Source organism: Chlorocebus sabaeus, chromosome 4, assembly GCF_047675955.1.
Source record: "Chlorocebus sabaeus isolate Y175 chromosome 4, mChlSab1.0.hap1, whole genome shotgun sequence".
NCBI classification, from domain to species: domain Eukaryota; kingdom Metazoa; phylum Chordata; class Mammalia; order Primates; family Cercopithecidae; genus Chlorocebus; species Chlorocebus sabaeus.
This window is the reverse complement of record NC_132907.1, coordinates 2,908,394-2,929,485: the sequence shown is the minus strand read 5'-3', so window position 1 is coordinate 2,929,485 and position 21,092 is coordinate 2,908,394. Positions and strand designations below refer to the sequence as shown.

The window sequence follows — 21,092 nt, the reverse complement described above, 5'->3', positions numbered from 1 at the left end:
ACAAAAAAATTACGATTAACAATAATAGTTAATGGTCAAAGACCATAAACTATGCTTTTTAACATCAGGAATAAAAAAAGTTGTCTGCCTTCGCTACTCCTGTTCAACATGTTACAGAAAGTCTTAGCCAGTGCGGTAAGGCAAATAGAAGATATAAATGTCATAAATAGTGTAAAGGAAAAACTGAAACATCTATTTGTAGATTATATGATTGCCTACGCAAAACATATCACACAGTTGAAGAGAAGAAGTCCAAAATAGTTATGCTAAATATTGGTTACCTTCCAGTAACCAAATATCCTATTGGTCCCAGAAGAAAAAATGTAGAACAAAGATTTCACAACCGACTTTTAATTTTTTTAATTTTTTTATTTTTTTGAGATTAAGTCTCACTCTGTCGCTCAGGATAGAGTACAGTGGTGCAGTCTCGGCTCACTGCAACCTCCACTTCCCGGGTTCAAGCGATTCTCCTGCCTCAGCCTCCTGACTAGCTGGGACTACAGGTGTGGGCCACCACGCCCAGCTAATTTTTGGTATTTTTAGTAGAGAGAGGGTTTCACCATGTTGGCCCAGCTGGTATTGAACTCCTGACCTCAAACAATCCCACCTCAACCTCCCAAACTCCTGGGATTACAGGTGTGAGTCACCACACCCAGCCACAAACTACTTTTTAAAGTCCAGCTTTTCTATCATGGTAATGGCAAGTCACTCTCCAGTTGGTGAGATCTTCAAACTCAGAAGAGTAACATGCTTTAATTTTGGCATGTAATTCTGTTTAAAATACAGGATCCTAAGTCACAGAAAACAGAAGGTATGTCATGACACACCAAATGATGATGCTGTAACAACTTCAAAGTCTCAGGGACTTAAACAGTTATTAAACTGAATAAAACCAGGATTCTGTTCATTTGTCAATTCTGGAATGAATTCTATACTTTCAACTATTGCAGATTTTTTATGTGTTTTAATATCTGGTTGTTCAATTACCCCCTCATTACTTATCTTCTAAAATAAAAATAGCTATTGTTATTTACTCTTCAATATGAATTTAGAATTAGTCATAAAGTTTTTCACTTTACTATCCCCCAAAATTCGGCAGAGGTTTGAAGACAAATTGCAGTAAAACTAGAAATTAAGTTTGGAAAAATAACATCTTTATGATATTCAATTTTCCTACTTTGGAACATGCTACATGTCTTCATCTTTTATCCTTTGTTTCAGTCTAATCTTACATTTTTCTTAATATAGATCATGTATATTTCTCATAGAGTGTACCAAGTGATCTTGGATTAGTGATGTTAGTTATTTCTCATATTTTTAGTGTATTGCCACCATATAAAGAAAATATCAATTTTGTAGTTATTTTTAAACTGGCTTTATAACTGATCTCTCATTAATTCTAAGTTTCTCACATTAATTTTATATGTAAAAATATCATATTGAAAATAATTATCATAGTATATCATTTTCTCCCCAAATTATACTACTTACACATATTTCCTTTCTTACCACAACAGTTAAAACCTAAATAATAATATTAAATAATAATTGATTATATCAAGCATTCATCCTATTCCCATTTTAATAAGATTAGCTCTTACTGTGTTGATTATGATGAAAATGATTAGGTTGAGATTAAGTTAAAGGAATATCCACCTCAGTTTTAGATAACTAAGAATTTTTATCAGGAAGTGTATTAATATTATTGAGTCACTTACTAAAATAATCACATGGCTTTTTAATTTGACCCTGCCATATTGCCATAATGTTTTGAATAATCACTAACTTTCTGGGATAAAGCTAAGTTAATTGCATTGCATTGTTCCATAATGTTCTACTAAATTTGATTTGCTCATATAATGCTTAGTATACTCTCATTTATAATAGTCTACAGTTTCCTGGAGGATTATCTTCATTAGGATTTAGTGTCAAGGTTACATTGGTTTCATAAAATCATTGCAGCCGGGCAGAGTGGCTCACGCCTGTAATCCTAGCACTTGGGGAGCCTGAGGCGGGTGGATCACCTGAGGTCAGGAGTTTGAGACCAGCCTCCCGACATGGTGAAACTCTGTCTGTACTAAAATTAAAAAAATTAGCCAGGCATGGTAACACCTGTAGTCCAAGCTACTTGGGAGGCTGAGGCAGAAGAATCACTTGAACCTGGGAGGCAGTGGTTGCAGTGAATTGAGATGGCACCACTGCATTCCAGCATGGGTGACAGAGTGAGACTCAGTCTCAAAAAAATAAAAAAAATAAAATAAATAAATAACATTGCGTAAGCTTCTTTCTCTATTCTCAGAAAAAGTAATATAGCATAAGACTTATTATTCCTTGGAGGTTTAGGAGTAAACCATAAAAATCACCTAGGTTCAGTGGTATGATAGAAGGTTAACATTTAATATTTTCCACTGCTTAAATGATGTTCTTTTTATCTTAGTAGATGTTTTTGTAAATTTTGATTTACTTTTTACTAGAAAAGTGTCTAACATATCAAAGCATTCGAATGTATTAGAAAATGAATATAACTTCCAATTTTTTAAAATTTTTTATTTTATTTTATTTTATTTATTTTTTTTAAGACAGAGTCTCACTCTGTCTCTCTGTCACTCAGGCTGGAGTGCAGTGGCGCGATCTCAGCTCACTGCAACCTCCGCCTCTTGGGTTCAAGTGATTCTCCTGCCTCAGCCTCCCGAGTAGGTAGGACTACAGGCATGTGCCACCACTCCCAGCTAATTTTTGTATTTTTAGTAGAGACAGGGTTTCAACAAGCTGGCCAGGCTGGTCCTGAACCCCTGACCTCAGGTGATCCGCCCATCTTGGCCTCCCAAAGTGTGGGATTACAGGCATGAGCTACCACGCCTGGCTATAATTTCCAGTTTTCAAATTTCCACATCTGCTGTCATCCTATTCCTATTAATTCTTGTTTTCTCTACTAGATTTAGCACTCTTCCTTCCATTTTATGAGGTTACTGACATTCAACTTATTTTTCAAAAACATTTTTAGTCACTTCATGTTAGATATGTCTCTTGCAAATATCATATAGATGAATTTCAAAATTTAACCCTAGTAGAAGTAGGTTTGCACCTGTCTCTTAAGTTTTCTTTTTTTCCTTCCTTTTCTTTCTTTGCCCCTTTATTTCTTGGCTTCTGGGATGGCAAACTAGATGCATCATGGCCCCAAAATGTACTTGATTTGGCTAGCACACTGCTTTAAAATGTGTAGATTAAAATAGCTTCATAAGTAGTACATACTTTTTAGATCCTCATAGTCCCTGCCACTCCCCTATTTTTTTTATACAATGGGGAATCACATCTAAATTACCTTCTTACACTTTAAAGATATTTTATTTACCTTCTGCAGTAAGATAACTGAAATAAATCAAATTTTAAATTTTACTAATGGTTGCATTTAAATATATCAAATAAATCTATCTTAACATCAAATACAAAATAATACTTTTTCATTTTCTTGTATAGGATGGGGAATTTAATGTACTTTTATTACTCATGACACCACTTACTAACATTATTTTAATCTGTAGCCTTTAAATTCAGCTTTTAACCGCCGAATTATTTTTCAAGAACAGTTTTCACTTTTACATTTCATTTCATTTTATGACTACAATTTCTGAGGTTATTTATTTAGTTTGTATATTTGTGAATCTTAATGCTTTTTATAGTCTTTAATGCTGTGACATTTGTATTGTTTAATTTTTGATTCATCTTATAATTTATTAGGATATATATTTAACAAATGTCTCAGAAAAAAATTACAAAGGCATATCTAGTGATTCTTGAAACAATGGAGATGGTCTTTCTGTTTACATATATAATACAAGTTGTCTTGGAACAGAATATGGAATTTTTAGAAAATTACATTTCACCTCAAAACTCTGAAGAGATTGATATCTGAAAGCATTGCTATATTATCGTACTTAGTGTTTCACAGAAGTCTAAGACTGTACTATTCATGTATGTGTGAGCTTGTGTGTCTTTCTAGCCCTGTATTGGTGTGTGTGTGTGTTTCCTTATTATGTAAAGTTAAATGTGTTGCCAAGGGTGACCCCTAATAAGTCAGGCTGAAAAATTAAAGCAAGAATAAAAACAACAACAAAAACTGAGTAGAGGCATAAGTACCCACATACTGTGGAGGAGACAGATTTCATAGATTTAGTCCAGGGAAGTTATTAAATTAACAAATAAACAAAAACGAAAAAAATAGCAACAAGAATTGTCTTCAGAGGGAGGAATCCAGAAGTACTACAAGGTGTTTTGTAAAGTATTATATTTTCAACTAAATGCAAAACGTGTGAAGAAACAAGAAATATGTGAGCTATAGTTGAGAAAAAAAAAGTAGTCAATAGAAATTGTTTTTCAGGCTGGGCACGGTGGCAAACACCTATAATCCCAGCACTTTGGGGGGTGAGGCAGGGGGATCACAAGGTCAAGAGATCAAGAACATCCGGTCATGATAAAACATGATAAAACATGATAAAACCTTGTCTCTACTAAAAATACAAAAAATTAGCTGGGCGTGGTGGCACACGCCTGTAGTCCCAGCTACTTGGGAGGCTGAGGCAGGAGGATTGCTTGAACCCAGGAGGTGGAGGTTGCAGTGAGCTGAGATAGTGCTACTGCATTCTAGCCTGACAACAGAGCAAGGCTCCATCACCAAAAAAAAAAAGAAAGAAAGAAAAAGAAATTGTTTTTGAGTGAAACCAGATGTGAATCTAGCAGATAAAAACTTCAAACAAATATAAATATGGTCAGAGAACCAAGGGAAATCATAATTAAGTAATTAAAGGAAAGTATGATGACAGTGATTAAACAAATAGAGAATTTAAATAAGGAGATAGAAACTAAAAAAAAAAAAAAATCAATAGAAATTCTGAAGCTGAAAAAATACAACAAATAATTTACAAGAGGGGCTCAAGAGCAGATCTGTGACAGTAGAAGAAATCCATCAATTAACTTAAAGATAATTCCATAGAAATTACCCAATCTCAAGAACACAGGGAGAAAAGAGTAAGGAAAAATGGATAGAGCCTCAGAGATGTCTGAAACAACAGCAAGACAATGTAATAAGAGTCCTAGAAGGAGACAAGAGAGAGGAAATGTAATTTAAAATGTTTGGAGAGGCTGGGCGCGGTGGTTCACACCTGTAATCCTAGCACTTTGGGAGGCCGAGGCAGGCGGATCACAAGGTCAGGAGATCGAGACCATCCTGGCTAACACAGTGAAACCTGTCTCTACTAAAAATACAAAAAATTAGCCAGGCATGGCAGCCGGTGCCTGTAGTCCCAGCTACTCAGGAGGCTGAGGCAGGAGAATGGCGTGAACCTGGGAGGCGGAGCTTGCAGTGAGCCGAGATTGCGCCACTGCACTCCAGCCTGGGTAACAAAGCAAGACTCATCTCAATAAAATAAAATAAAATAAAATGTTTGGAGAAATAATAGCCAAAGACATTTCAAATTTGATGGACTCTGTTTCATTGAGAGATCCACACCCAGGCACATCACGGTAAAACTATTGAAAGCCAAAGAGAAAATTTTGAAAGCAAAAGGGAAAAAAAAAATGACTCTTCATGCACAAGGAAACAATAATGTGATTATGGCTGATTTCACATCAGAGACAGTAGAGGCCAAAAGAAAATGGAATGACATATTCAAAGTGCTGAAAGAAGAAAACTATCAACCAAGAATTCTATATACAGCAAAACTATCCTTCAAAGATCAATGCAAAATAAAGGCATTTCTAGATAAACAAAGATAATTGGTTGCTAGCACATCTGCCTTATAAGAAATACTAAAAGAAGTCTTTCAGCTTGAAAGAAAATCATTTTCTTTCGTTTCCCTATATTTCCCCTTTATTTCTTGGCTTCTGAGGTAACAGATAGTAATAGAATCCACAAGAAGAAATAAAGAGCACCAGAAAAGGTAAATATGTGGGAAACATAAAGGCTGAATAAATATATTTTAATTATTTTCTCAACTGGTTTAAAAGACAGAAGATTGTATAAAGCAATAATTAAAACTGTCTCATTGGGTTTGAAACATATGTAGAATTATATATGGCAATGATAGCACAAAAGAGAAGGAGGAGAATGGAGCAACACAGGGCCAAAGTTTGGGTATTTTATGAAAATTAAACTAGTATTTATCTGAACTAAAATGGAATAAGATGTATATTTTATTTATTTATTTATTTATTTATTTATTTATTTATTTATTTATTTTATTTTTTATTTTTTTGAGACAGAGTCTCACTCTGTCGCCCAGGCTGGAGTGCAGTGGTGCAATCTTGGCTCACTGCAAGCTCTGCCTCCCAGGTTCACACCATTCTCCTGCCTCAGCCTCCTGAGTAGCTGGGACTGCAGGCACCCACCACCACACCCGGCTAATTTTTTTGTACTCTTTTGGCAGAGACAGGGTTTCACCGTGTTAGCCAGGATGGTTTCGATCTCCTGACCTCGTGATCCGCCCACCTCGGCCTCCCAAAGTGCTGGGATTACAGGCGTCAGCCACCACACGTGGCCAAGATGTATATTTTAAAATCTGGAGTAACCACTAAGAAAACCCTCAAATTGGTAAAAAACTGAATTGAGGAATTATGTTTAATGTTACAATAAAAAAATCGAACAAAGAAAAGACAGTAACAGCAGAACAAAGGAACAAAAAGCATGTAAGATATATAGAAGACATAAAAATGGAAGATGTAAATCCAACCATAGAAACAATTACAATGATTGTGAATTGATCAAATATTCCAAACAAAAGGAAGATATCATCAGACTGGCCAAGCAACAACAGCAAGAACTAACTATATGCGATCCACAAGGGACATACTCAATTTCAAAGACACAAATAGGTTGGAAGTAAAAGGATAGAAAAAAATATATCATGCATGCAGAAAGTATAAAAAAGCTGGAGTGGCTATACAATTATAAGACAAGTAGATTTAAACATAGAAATATTACCAGAAACAAAGACTGACATTTCACAATGATAAAAGATTACATTCTTCATGAAGATATAAAAATTATAAATGTCTGTGTCCTTAAAAAGAGGGCCCTGGAACACAAAACAGGGCCCTAGAAGCAAAAACTGGCAGAAGTGAAAAGAAAAATAATTCTTGGAGACTTGGATACCTCATTCTCCATAGTTTATAGAACTAGATGGAAAATCAGGAAGTACAGAATCCCTAAACAATGTATGAACTAGCTTGAACTAATAGTTATAGAAGTGAGCACCCAATGACAGTACAATATACAACCCTTTTTTTTTTTTTTTTAATACTTTAAGTTCTGGGTTACATGTGCAGAATGTGCAGTTTTGTTACATAGGCATACATGTGCCATGGTGGTTTGCTGCACCCATCAACCCGTCACCTACATTAGATATTTCTCCTAATGCTATCCCTACCCTAGCCCCCCAGCTCCCAACAGGCCCTAGTGTGTAATGTTCCCTTCCCTGTGTCCATGTGTTCTCATTGTTCAACTCTAACTCATAAGTGAGAACATGCAGTGTTTGGTTTTCTGTTCCTGTGTTAGTCTGCTGAGAATTGTGGTTCCCTGCTTCATCCATGTCCCTGCAAAGGACATGAACTCATCCGTTTTTACGGTTGCATAGTATTCCATGATGTATATGTGCCACATTTTCTTTATCCAGTCTATCACTGATGGACATTTGGTTGGTTCCAAGTCTTTGCTACTGTGAATAGTGCCGCAATAAACATACGTGTGCATGTGTCTTTATAGTAGAATGGTTTATAATCCTTTGTGTATATACCCAGTAATGGGAATGCCAGGTCAAATGGTTTTTCTAGTTCTAGATCCTTGAGGAATCGCCACACTGTCTTCCACAATGGCTGAACTAATTTACACTCCACCAACAAAGAATACACATTCTTTTCAAGCACAAATGGAACATTCTCCAATACGGATCATATGCTAGGCCATTAAATAAGTATCAGTACATTTAAAAGAATTGAATACTCTTCAGCAATAACAAGCAAGAAACTACTTAAACTGATACATGTACCTCAAAAACATTACCACAGAGTACAAGTATAGAATAGATATCATATGATTCTTTATATATAAAATGTCCAGAGCAGATCTGTGGTTCTTTAGGGCTGAGGGTGAGAACAAGGATTGACTGCAAATTTGTATAAAGAAACATTTTGGGGTGATGGAAATTATAAAATTAGAAAAAAAAACCTATGAGATTGTATATTCACAAAGCTAAGTTTTGTGGTATATAAATTATACCTCAGAAAAGTTGCTTTAAAATTCAAGGTGTTGGTATGGATCTTATCTCATGATTCTTGCTTGGAACTTGTGTGAATTTTGTAATTTATCCGTTCAGATCTTTCTTCAGCTATTTGGTTTTATTCAAATAAACATGTATCATTCTTCCCTTGTTCTTCCCCTACAACTCATAAATCCTAGGTTAATTCTTCATTTACATGTACTATCCTTTTTCTGTTGTTTATATTTATTATTCTTTGACACTTTTTAAAGAGCTTATGAAGTTAGTTCTATAATTTATAATTATTGATTAAATCTGGAGATGAGCCCATTTTCTCTTTACTATATGGATTATAATTTAGCATTGAATTATTATTAAAGTTGATGAGAACTTAAATGAAGAGGGTTGGTGTATTTGAGGAATAGTCTAGAGACCAGGGACATACACAGACACCAAAGTGGGAAAGAGAACAGAGCATTTCCAGAACTGAAAGAAGGTCATGACAGGCTGGGGCATAAGAAGTTACCTATGGTGAGTGAGGAATGAAATGAAACTGGAGCTATAGGCAGGGCAGCTCATGCAGGAGTTGTAGGCCAGGTTTCAGGTTAGGATTTCATTCTAAGTGCTTTTGAAGACTTTTAAAGCAAGAGAATAACATAATCAGATTTGTTCTTGCAGAGACTGGATAGGACCTGGGTAGATAGAAGAACAGAGGCCAGTTATGAGCTCCTAAAGTAATCTGCATAGGAGATGATGGTACCTTAGACTAAGGTGGTGAAAATGAAACCAGAAGTGGAATGGTTGGAGAGAGAGAAATAAATGGATATATGATGAATTGGAAATGGAGAGTCTGAATGAAAGACTGGTTCAGTACAATACCCAGATTCCTGGCTTATTCAACCAGATGAGTGATAATTCTCTCTATTAAGTTAGGAACCATTGAAGGTTGAACTGAATTGAAGAATTATGTTTAATGTTACAATAAGAAAATCTAACAGTATTTTTTATGTAGTATATATGCTACAGTATTTTGGGCTTTTCATGACTATATCTCCTTGAGTCAGGATAGATAGCTAAATGTTACATGGGAAAAAATCCTTTTTTAAGTAAAATGTAGTTGTTTTGACTCTGCTTAGGTTATAGGATAAAATGCCAGGCTCTAATTTCTTCTTTTCATTTACTTTGTGTGTGTGTGTGTGTGTGTGTGTGCTATACACATATATATATAGTGCCACATGTGCCATATAATGGCATTTCAGTCAATAATGAACTACATAGAAGACATTGGTCTTATAAAGTTATAATAACATATTTTTGCTGTACTTTTTCTATTTGGTTATGTTTGGACACACAAATACCACTTTGTTACAATTGCCTATAGTATTCGGTACAGTCACATGCTGCACAGGTTTGTAGCCTAGGAGCAATAGGCTATACCATATAGCCTAGGTATATAACAGGCATATACGATCTAGGTTTATAGATAAGCACTATGATGCTTGCAAAACCAAATTGCCTAATTACACATTTCTCATCAATAAGCCATGAGTGATGACATATACACATTTAAAAATCCAATAGATTTATTACATACTGAACAAATTTGAAATAGGAGAGTCTTTTTCTCTGTTACAATAATAAAGACTATAATGGCCCATTAATTTTTAACAGATTACTAAATAAATACTATTCAAATTGTTACATTTACCTTATATAAAGACATGAAACCATATACTGTAACATATATTTGTAACCATTTTTTCATGTATTTCTTTCTTCTTCCTTAAAAATATTAATAATGCTTTTTTACATACCAAAATTGAACTTGTTTTATGCCACTCTGCCAAATAAGCTGTTTGTAGATGTAGACAGGTACTGTTTTCTCCTAAATGCAGTAGCTCACCCTCATCTGCTGGGGAAAGCTAGAGGATTCTATTAACTAGGGGGTAGTGTACTAATCACTAAAAATGACTGAGCATCCATCTTAATTGTGCCTCTTATAAATAAAGCACTTTAATTCCTATGAATATTTTCTCCCCAGATGAGTTTTAGTATGATGAGTTGTTTAAAATTGTAGATAGATTTTTACGTCTTTGGTATTTGTGATTTAATAAGACTTTAGTGGCTGATTTACAGAAGCTTTTTCTATTGACTTGGGGGTTGTGGTTCTTTTAAAAATCAAAGTAGAAAAACATTGTTTTTTAGAACTCAGTGGTGAACCGTATTGAATATCTTATGTCTTATTTCCTGTAGCATCAATGCATTTTTATTCTAAATGCTTCCTCTCATACATTCATTCAACACATATTTCTCCACCACCACCAAGCCTGATGTCTCACCAGGCACTCGGGAGACAATGTGAGAAAGCACAGTTTCCAATTCCATGGAACTACTTGTAATTGCATTTTTCATGTAGACTTATAATTATACATCAGCTCAGTCAGTTTGGCCCACATTTTTTGTGTCCAAACACAAACCTTATGAAATTAGGACATGTATTGAATCTCATTTAGCACGGTAGTAGAATTTGGTAGCATAAGACTTGTCCTGTTCTTTAAGAAAATAGGCCAACTATTTATTTAAAATTACTAAACCTACCTTATATACTTAAAAAGCAATCTGAAATATATCCTCATTTTCATCAGTGAACTCTGTAAGTACCAATCTTACTTTCTTCAATTATGTGTTAAAGAAAGCATTCCTCTTAAAAGAATTCATTTTTAAAGAGTGTCTAGAAGTTTTCCCATGTGCACTGAAAAACACTGTTCATATTTTCCTGGATATCATAAATAAACTGTTTGGTTGAGTTAACATATGGTATGTTTTTAACCTATACAGTTTTCTTTTGATATCCATGGGGGATTGGTTCCAGGATCTTCTTGGATACCAAAATGCATAGGTGCTCCAGATGCTCTAATCTATACACATCCTCTCATATACTTTAAATAATCTCTGGAGTTTTTATAATACCTAATACAATGTAAATGCTATGAAAATAGTTGTTACACTGTATTGTTTAGGAAATAATGATCTGAAAAAAGTCAGTACATGTCTAGTACAGACACAAACCATCCATTTTTGGGGGGTGGGAATATTTTCAATCTGAGGTTAATTGAATCCCTGGATACAGAATCCAAGGATACGGAGGAAGAATCGTACTTTAATGGTTATGCTACCTGAGTTATTTATACAAAATGAGTGAAGACAAATTTTGGTTCACATTTAAAATGTTCATATTCATACATATGTTATATTTTTCACAATTCAGTGCATCTAGGTATACTTACGTCATTTTAAGTTCATGGTGGAAGACAATAGACCAGTCTGAATGATTAAGTTACTAAGACTAATGTGATCCTGTTGCAGTGAAATAGAATACATTAATTAGTCTGACATTATGTGAAAAAGCTCATGATACATATGTTACATGATACATATGTTAGCTACTCTTTAAAAAGCACAGCAAGCTACACCTGTCTAACCTGGAACATCAAGTGTAAACATCAGTTGAGCTCCTTAATGGCATCAGGTTGTAGTGGAGAAAAAGTAAAACATAATAAAATTTTATAGCTTGCAAAATTAACATCATGCAATTATTCACCCAAACAATGCATAATGTAGTGCTGGGGAGAGGCCTGAGATGTATTAATTCAGTAGGAGAAAGAACATGGTCTTCACAGACCTACATATTTACCTTCCATTCCTTCTAAGCATAAATCCACTGATGGGCCTCTGATAATTTTAGTGTGGTTTTCTGTCTCCCAAAAAAGTTTCTTTGTGTTGGTAAAGGAAAGCCTGTTAATAATATTCAACTTCAAAAAGTAAAAGTTTCAAGAACAAAATAATACCTGTGTAATAATACAGATGATACTACTTTAATCATTAGATAAATGATAAGTTTATAGAAAGAAAAATGAAAAATGTTTCTTCTAATATACTATGAAAGCAGAATTTAAAAATACATGAAGTGCCATATTTCTTCATATCAAACAGAGAGCTTTGTTTAAAATTCTCATATAAAAACTTGCGAAAATCCACCATCTTATAAAACGGATGCCTAACAAAACCATCACACTTTCTATTTACACTGGGATGGCACATCTATTCAAAGGTTCTACAATTTAGCTACCCAGCAGCATCATCACTACTACCTCTTTCATCATCATTCATCATCATCATTATCATGGAGTACACCTAGCTGATCTCAACGAACCTGAATCACAGAACTGATCTTGTCAGAGCAATGAGGGTTCGAGGTAGGATGGAGGACTGAGTCCACATATAACAGCAAAAGGAACAGTATGGCTATTATTGAAAGAGTGAAACTGAAGATGTGTTAGCATTTTCATGCAGCTCTCTTTATGTCTGTCCTTTTCCAAACATTATTTTAGACAGAAATGTCTTGATTAAGAGAGGTGAAGAGAGGTCGATGAAAAGCACATGGATTGCTTTTTCAATCTAGTGAAATAAAAAAAAAAAAGGGAGATTTATCTCTTACAGTTATTTTCACTGTCACGTTAAACCAAAATGACAGCTGTAATTATTTATTTCAATAATCTGGAATAATGGGGCATTTGAGTGATCAAAAATATATATACTATACTGAGGGAAATAAAGACTCCCTTATCTCAGATTAAGAACCATCTGAGGGATCTGCACCAAAATTGTCTCACTATTTTTTAGTAATAGAGATACAGCTAGTAAAATATATTGAAACAGTCAAGTGTATCTTTTTTTTCAAATAACATACTGTTAAATTAATTAACAAGGATTTGTAAAGTTACTACAGAATACACACCAAATCACATTTTAAACAGTTGTTGTAAAATGAAAGGAATAATGTCACATATATAAATTTAGAAGTCAGTATCAAAATATCAGGTGAGATGTCTAAAATTCAGAGGATTCAATTTTAAGGATTTTGATTTTTAGAAAAGTCAGTGACACAGAGGCTTTGATAAGTAAGAACTGAGGGTAGTTTTAGATAAAATGTAATCTCTCCGTATACCATAGCATTGTTAAGGAGTTGAAGTTATAAAACAAAAATTGTCCAAAAGTTTACCCTGATGTTTCATTATTTATAGAAATTTAGGAAGAATTTCAAGCAGGCTTTCTTCGAGACGAGGATGACAGAAGGATGCTTATGATGACCACCGTGTATGTCAATTTAATACTGTATTAAAGGTCTTAACCAAGGCAATAAGGTAAGAAAAAAATCGTATTAAAATGCTCTAATAATTAAAAATGAATAGATATTACTTCCAATTAAATGATTTGAGTAGATGTCAAAAATGTTCTAGTAAAATTATCAGAATACATGAGTTGAACAAAGACTCAGTATCAACAATCTTTTGATTTCTGTGTACCAACAAAGAGAAAACAGAAGGTTATAAATACATAACATTTATAATAGCATTGAGTATACCAGATACTTAAAAATAAATATTAATGCAAGATGGACAACATACCTTTGCAGAAAACAAGAGAACAATAAGGAAAATTAAAGACCCATGGAGAAATATACAATGTTCATAGCTTGGAGGACCAAGCCAAGATCAATTGATATCTTATGGAGGTATCAATTATCTACAAATTCATCTATACTTATAATGTAAATTCAATGAAATTCTCAGCGGCCTTCCACCTTTTTGTGAATCTATTGACAGGTAATTTATTTATTTATTTATTTATTTATTTATTTATTTTTATGTTTTTGAGACAGAGTTTCGCTCTTGTTGCCCAGGCTGGAGTGCAATGGCAAGATCTTGGCTCACCGCAACCTCCACCTCCCGGGTTCAAGTGATTCTCCTGCCTCAGCCTCCTGGGTAGCTGGGATTACAGGCATGCACCACCATGCCCTGCTAATTTTGTTGTATTTTTAACAGAGACGGGGTTTCTCCATGTTGGTCAGGCTGGTCTTGAACTCCTGACCTTAGGTGATCTACCCGTCTCGACCTCCCAAAGTGCTGGGATTACAGGTGTGAGCCACCACGCCCAGCTTGACAGCGAATTTAAAATATCTTCATGACTTTGGGGTAGGGAAAGGTTTATTTGAAAGGGCAAAAGAAGCATTATCCACAAAGGAAAGTTGTTTTATAATCTTTACTACATTGACGTTAAAAGCTTCTATTTACCAAAGACGTCATTAAGACGGTGAAAAGGAGACCGGGCGCGGTGACTCAGGCCTGTAATCCCAGCACTTTGGGAGACCCAGGCGGGTGGATCACCAGGTCAGGAGATCCAGAGGCCATCCTGGCTAACATGGTCAAACCCCGTCTCCACTAAAAATACAAAACATTAGCCAGGCCTAGTAGCAGGTGCCTGTAGTCCCAGCTACTCGGTGTGCTGAGGCAGGAGAATGGCGTGAACCCGGTAGGCGGAGTTTGCAGTGAGCTGAGATCACGCCACTGCACTCCAGCCTGGGCTTCAGAGTGAGACTGCATCTCAAAACCAAAAGGAAAGTGAAAAGGCAAGGAATAGAAGACATTTGCAGCAACAAGTTTGTGTCCCTCTATCTATCTACCTATCCATCCATCCCATTATCAATATTTTTTCATGCAAATCAATAAAGACAAAAGAATCAATAGAAAAAAAGGGCAGGAGGCTATTTTATGAAAGAGACTATCCAAATGCTCAATAAATATGTAAAAACAAAAATGTTCAACATCATCAGTAATTATTAGAATGGCGAAAACCACATTTGCAGTAGGAAGGATATGATGCAGTGAGAACTCAAAAACTTCTGGTGGAAATGTAAGCTAGTACAACAACTTTGGAAAACAACTTGGCACAATCTAATGTTGAACATATGCCTACACGTGATCCAGCAATTCTACTTCTAGGTATATAAAAAACAAATTGCCTACACATACCCCAACGTTCATGTATACGAATGTTCCCAGCAGCATTATTCATAATAACTAAGAACTAGAACAATCCAAATGTCCATCAGCAGTGGAGTAAGTAATAAATTGATGTTGTCATACATGGACTACTACAGAGTAATAAAAATGTACAGCTTCAGCTACATTCAACTGCATGCATGAATCTCACAAGCTGAGCAAAAAAAAAAAAAAAAAAAAAGCCAGAATGAGAAGAAAATGTGCATTATTTCATGTATGCAAAGTTTTCAAAAAGAACAAATCTACAATGAAAACACAAAAAGTAACAATTGTTGGCAAGGATATGGAGAAATTAGAACACTTGTGCACTGCTAATGATAATGTAAAATAGTACAGCTGCTATGGAAAACAATATAGTAGTTCCTCAAAAAATGAAGCAAATAATCCAGCAATTCTGTTTATAGGTATATACCCCAAACAACTGAGAGCAAGGACTGAAAGAGCTATTTGTATATCCATGTTCATGGCAATATTCTTCATAATAGACCAAAGGTAGAAGCAACCCAAGTTGTACAAGTTGTATATTGATAGATAACTAGATAAACAAACATGGTACATACATACAATGCAATAATGTTTGACCTTTAAAAGGAAGGAAACCCTGACAGGTACTACAACATGGATGTACCCTGAAGATACCATGCTGAAAGAAATATGCCAGTCACAGAAGGATTAATATCATATGATTCCACTTATATGGGGTACCTAGAGTGGTCAAATTCATAGTGACAGAAAGTAGCATGGTGGTTGCTAGGGCTGGGAGAAAAGAGGAATGGGAGTTATTAATAACGGGTACAGTTATTGATAATGGGTAGAGTTTCAGTTTGAAAAGATGAAAAATTCTGAAGATGGATGGTGGTAATGATTATACAACAATGTGAATATACTTAATGCCACTGAACCATACAGTTTAAAATGGTTAAATGGTACATTTTATGTATATTTTACCATAAAAAAAAGTCTGGACTATAATGTTAGAAGTAAAGATAGTAGTAATCTTATGGGAGAAAGAAGAGGATGGTGTTCATAAAGAGCGTGGTGAGGGTGGGGAGCTTCAAGGGTGCTGGCAATATTCTATTCCTGGGCATAGGTTATCAGTGGTGTTTAAATGAATGTTTGCCTTACGATACTTTATGAAGCTTCACATTTATGTTTTGTATCACTACTGTTTGATATGATTTACAATAAAATCTTTAAAAATAACATATACGTGTTACATACATGTCCCTAGAAAGAAAAATGTCCATGTCACATGTCATTACAACTTGCATTTTGCAAGCAGTCGGTATTGAAAAGGATGTGGGCTTGTGGCTTTGGAGTCGACTGTCAGCCTTGGACTTGAAACTCAACTTGGCTATGTGTAAAGTGCATGAGACTGAAAATTCTTTCTTTGAAATTATTTTCTCATCTTTATAATTGAGAATATGACAAATGTTTTACAGAAAAATGTTCAGGATTAAAAGTTTATGGATAAATATACAGCATATTATCAGATGAATAACAAAAGCTCTAAACATACTAGCTTCTATTTCTTCCCTTTAGAAAATAAATGTCTTCAGTTTTTTTAATCTGCTATCATTCAATAGTCAAGAATATTCTTGAGTGAAATCAGCTCCAACATACAGATCAAGTTGAAATGGCCCCAAATTAAGTTATTTGAGGGAAGTTGTAGTTTATTTTCTTATGTTAATTGATCAAATTAGAAAATAAGCAGAATGGATTTACAACTTTGTTGTGAGGGTATAAAATTATATTAAATACTATATATTAAAAGTGCAGAATTTTAAAATAATGGTTTTCCAGATTGACTGCAAGAACAAACGAGCAATCCCGAGATGACTCACAGACCCTCCAAAGAAAGCAGACTGCTCCTGCAGGACCCAGGAGACATCCTTAAAACTGTCAGTGCCTCAACTGCAGAAGTAGGAAAAGAAGACCCTCCCCTCCCTAACACACACCGCCACTGGAGAAACTGAAGGTCTGCTTGTGGGAGAAGTTTCCAACTTTACCTGAAGCTGAGTCTATTTGGAGAGCCGAGCGAAATACAGGGGTAGAGGAAGCAGCAAAAAGGCCCTAGGAGCTTGCTGGGTCCCCTAGTGGGCCGTTCCTGCCTGGCACCACAGGGATCCAATGGGAGAGGAGCAGGGGTTAAAACTACACAGGGAGAAGCAAATCTCTAGCTGAACTTTGTAACAATTCGAACAGGGTGAGAAGTCTCCTGGCCAGAACTCGGGGAAGGGCACAAATCCAGTGTGCAGACTCCACAGGTCGGGGAATAACCAAGCCCTTTTTTTCCACAACTGGGAGGCAGAGAGCCTGGGGCAGGTTTTCAAACCTGTATGACTCTCTGCCTGGAAAAGGTCTGTGCGCTGTTGTTGGGGGCATGATGGGAGTGAGACTGGTCCTTCGGTTTATATGGGAGCTGGGTGAGGCCTGTGATTGCCAGCTTTCCCCCAGTTCCCTGACAATTTGCATGACTCAGCAGAGGCAGCCATAATCCTCTTAGGTACACAACTCCAGTGACCTAGGAATCTCACTTCCATTCCCCACAGAAGCCTCAGCAAGACCCACCCAAGAAGAATCTGAGCTCAGACACGCCTGGCCCTGCCCCACCTGATGGTCCTTGCCTACCCACCATAGTAGCAGAAGACAAAGGGCATATAATTGGGAGTTCTAGGGTCCTGCCCACCACCGGTTCCTCCCCACAATACCACAGCTGATGCTCTCTGGAAAGTGCCACCTCCTAGCAGGATGCCAACCAGCACAAAAATATAATATTAAACCACCAAAGGTAAAAACCTTCACGGAGTTCATTGCACCCCCTGCCACTTCCACCAGAACAGACACTAGTATCCACAGCTGAGAGACCCATAGACAGTTCACATCACAGGACTCTGTGCAGACAACCCCCAGTACAGCTCGCTGCTGAGAAGACTTGCTAGGTGGCTAGACTCAGAAGAGAGACAATACTGCAGTTCGGCTCACAGGAAGCCATATCCATAGGAAAAGGGAGAGAGTACTACATCAAGGGAACACCCTATGGGACCAAAGAAAGTGAACAACATCCTTCAACCCTAGACCTTCCCTCTAACAGAGCCTACCCAAATGAGAAAACCAACTCTGGTAATATGACAAAACAAGGCTGTTCAACACCCCCCAAAAATCACACTAGTTCACTAGCAATGGATCCAAACCAAGAAGAAATCCCTGATTGGAACTCAGGAGGTTAGTTATTAAGCTAATCAGGGAGGGACCAAAGAAAGGCAAAGCCCAGTGCAAGGAAATCCGAAATATACGAGAGGTGAAGTGAGAAATATTCAAGAAAATTGATAGCTTAAAGAAAAAACAATCAAAAATTCAGGAAACTTTGGACACATGTTTAGAAATGCAAAATGCTCTGGAAAGTCTCAGCAATAGAATTAAAGAAGTAGAAGAAAGAAATTCAGAGCTTGAAGACAAGGTCTTCAAATTAACCCAATCCAACAAGGACAAAGAAAAAAGAACAAGAAAATATGAACAAAACCTCCAATAAATCTGGGATTATGTTAAATGACCAAACCTAAGAATAATCAGTGTTCCTGAGGAAGAAGAGAATTCTAAAAGTTTGGAAAACATATTTGGGGAAATAATCAAGGAAAACTTCCCTGGCCTTGTGAGAGACCTAGACATCCAAATACAAGAAGCACAAAGAACACCGTGGAAATTCACCACAAAAAGATCTTCACCTAGGCACATTGTCATCAGGTTATCCAAAGTTAAGAGGAAGAAAAGAATCTTAAGAGCTATGATACAGAAGCACCAGGTAAAGTTTAAAGGAAAACCTATCCAATTAGTAGCAGATCTCTCAGCAGAAACCCTGTGAGCTAGAAGGGACTGGGGCCTTATCTTCAGCCTCCTCAAACAAAACAATTATCAGCCAAGAATTCTGTATCCAGTAAAACTAAGCATTATATAGGAAAGAAAGGAGACTCACCTAGCACTTAAGGACTCACATAAACTTCAAGTAAATGGGTGGAAAAAGGTATTTCATGCAAATGGACGCCAAAAGTGACCAGGGTAGCTATTCTTATATCAAACAAAACAAACTTTAAAGCAGCAGGAGTTAAAGCACTTTTTCAGAGAAACAAATGCTGACAGAATTCACCATTACCAAGCCACCACTACAAGAACTGCTAAAAGGATCTCTAAATCTTGAAACAAATCCTAGAAACACATCAAAACAGAACCTCTTTAAAGCTTAAATCACACAGGACCTATAAAACAAAAATACAAGTTAAAAAGCAAAAACAAAATCCAAAGTACATAGGCAACATAGAGCATGAGGAATGCAATGGTACCTCACATTTCAACACTAACATTGAATGTAAATGACTCAATGCACCATTTAAAAGATACAGAGATGCAGAATGGACAAGAACTCACTAACCAACTATCTTCTGTCTTTAGGAGACTCACCTAGCACATAAGTGAGAAGTGAAGCCAGCTGGGCTTCTGGGTCAGGTGGGGACTTGAAGAACTTTTCTGTCTAGCTAAAAGATTGTAAATATACCAATCAGTGCTCTGTGTCTAGCTAAGGTTTGTAAATGCACCAATCTGCACTCTGTAAAAATGCACCAATCAGTACTCTGTGTCTAAAGGTTTGTAAACACACCAATCAGCACTCTGTAAAAATGCACCAATCAGCACTCTGTGTCGAGCTAAAGGTTTGTAAACACACCAATCAGCACTCTGTAAAAACGGACCAATCAGCACTCTGTAAAATGGAGCAATCAGCACTCTGTAAAATGGACCAATCAGCAGGATGTGGGTGGGGCCAAATAAGGGAATAAAAGCTGGCCACCGGAGCCAGCAGTGGCAACTTGCTCAGGTCCCCTTCCTTGCTGTGGAAGTGTTGTTCTTTTGCTCTTCACAATAAATCTTACTGCTGCTCAATCTTTGAGTCTGCACTACCTTTATGAGCTATAACACTCACTGCAAAGGTCTGCAGCTTCACCCCTGAAGTCAGCAAGACCACAAACCCTCCAGGAGGAACAAACAACTCCAGATGCACCATCTTTAAGAGCTGTAACACTCACTGCAAAGGTCTGGAGCTTCACTCCTGAAGTCAAGCAAGACCACGAACCCACTGGAAGGAAGAAACTCCAGACATATCTGAACATCTTATGGAAAAAGCTCTGGACACACCATCTTTAAGAACTGTAACACTCACTTCGAGCATCCATGGCTTCATTCTTAAAGTCAGCAAGACCAAGAACCCACTGGAAGGAACCCATTCTGGACACATTTTGGCAACCACAAAGGGACCATCGACTATCGCCCAGCGGTGAGTACCATCAGACCCCTTTCACTTGCTATTCTGTCCTATTTTTCCTTAGAATTTGGGGGCTAAGTACCAGGCACCTGCTGGCCAGTTAAAAGCGACTAGCACGACCACTGGACTAAAGACAGGGGTGTCAGGCTTTCTGGGAAAGGGCTCTCTAACAACCCCCAACTCTTTGGAGTTGGGAGCATTGGTTTGCCTGGAACCAGCTTCTGCTTTTCCTGTACTTCTGGGCTGAGCCAAGGGTCAACAGAGAGGAAAGCCATTCTGCTCCGGGGTCCTGACAACAAGTTGGTTGACCCTGCGGACATGAGCAGAACTCTCAAAGTCATTTCGCCCAAAAGAGACTCGCTCATCTATCCTATCTATCCTGATCCTTGCATCCTGGGTCCTAATGCTTGTCAGACAAACTTCTTCTTGCCTCTCTTCTCTGAGGCTAGTTCTGCTTCTAAAAAACACTCTCTGTCTCTGGTGCTTTTCTAGTTTCTCCTGTAAGAATGATTTCTAGTATAAACTTCAGGACTCTGTTACCTTCTTTAGGCACCTGGGCTTACCAATCAGAAAGACATAATTTTTGCCCAAAGCCCCGTCAAGGTGGGGGACTATCTCATGTGGAACTTT

General features: G+C 36.7%; 1 protein-coding gene and 1 long non-coding RNA gene across 5 annotated transcripts in view; one reads left to right on the top strand and one right to left on the bottom strand.

Moving 5' to 3' along the window:
- The window catches only part of KIAA0825 (KIAA0825 ortholog), a 495,887-nt gene that overhangs the window by 193,046 nt on the left and 281,749 nt on the right, over nt 1-21,092 (bottom strand). The window lies entirely within an intron of this gene.
- Nucleotides 1-21,092, top strand: part of LOC140711484 (uncharacterized) — a 297,959-nt gene that overhangs the window by 233,054 nt on the left and 43,813 nt on the right. For both annotated transcript variants that reach the window (XR_012092702.1, XR_012092701.1), the window contains one exon: nt 13,334-13,453. This is a non-coding gene — a long non-coding RNA (uncharacterized lncRNA). The remainder of the gene's footprint in view (nt 1-13,333; nt 13,454-21,092) is intronic.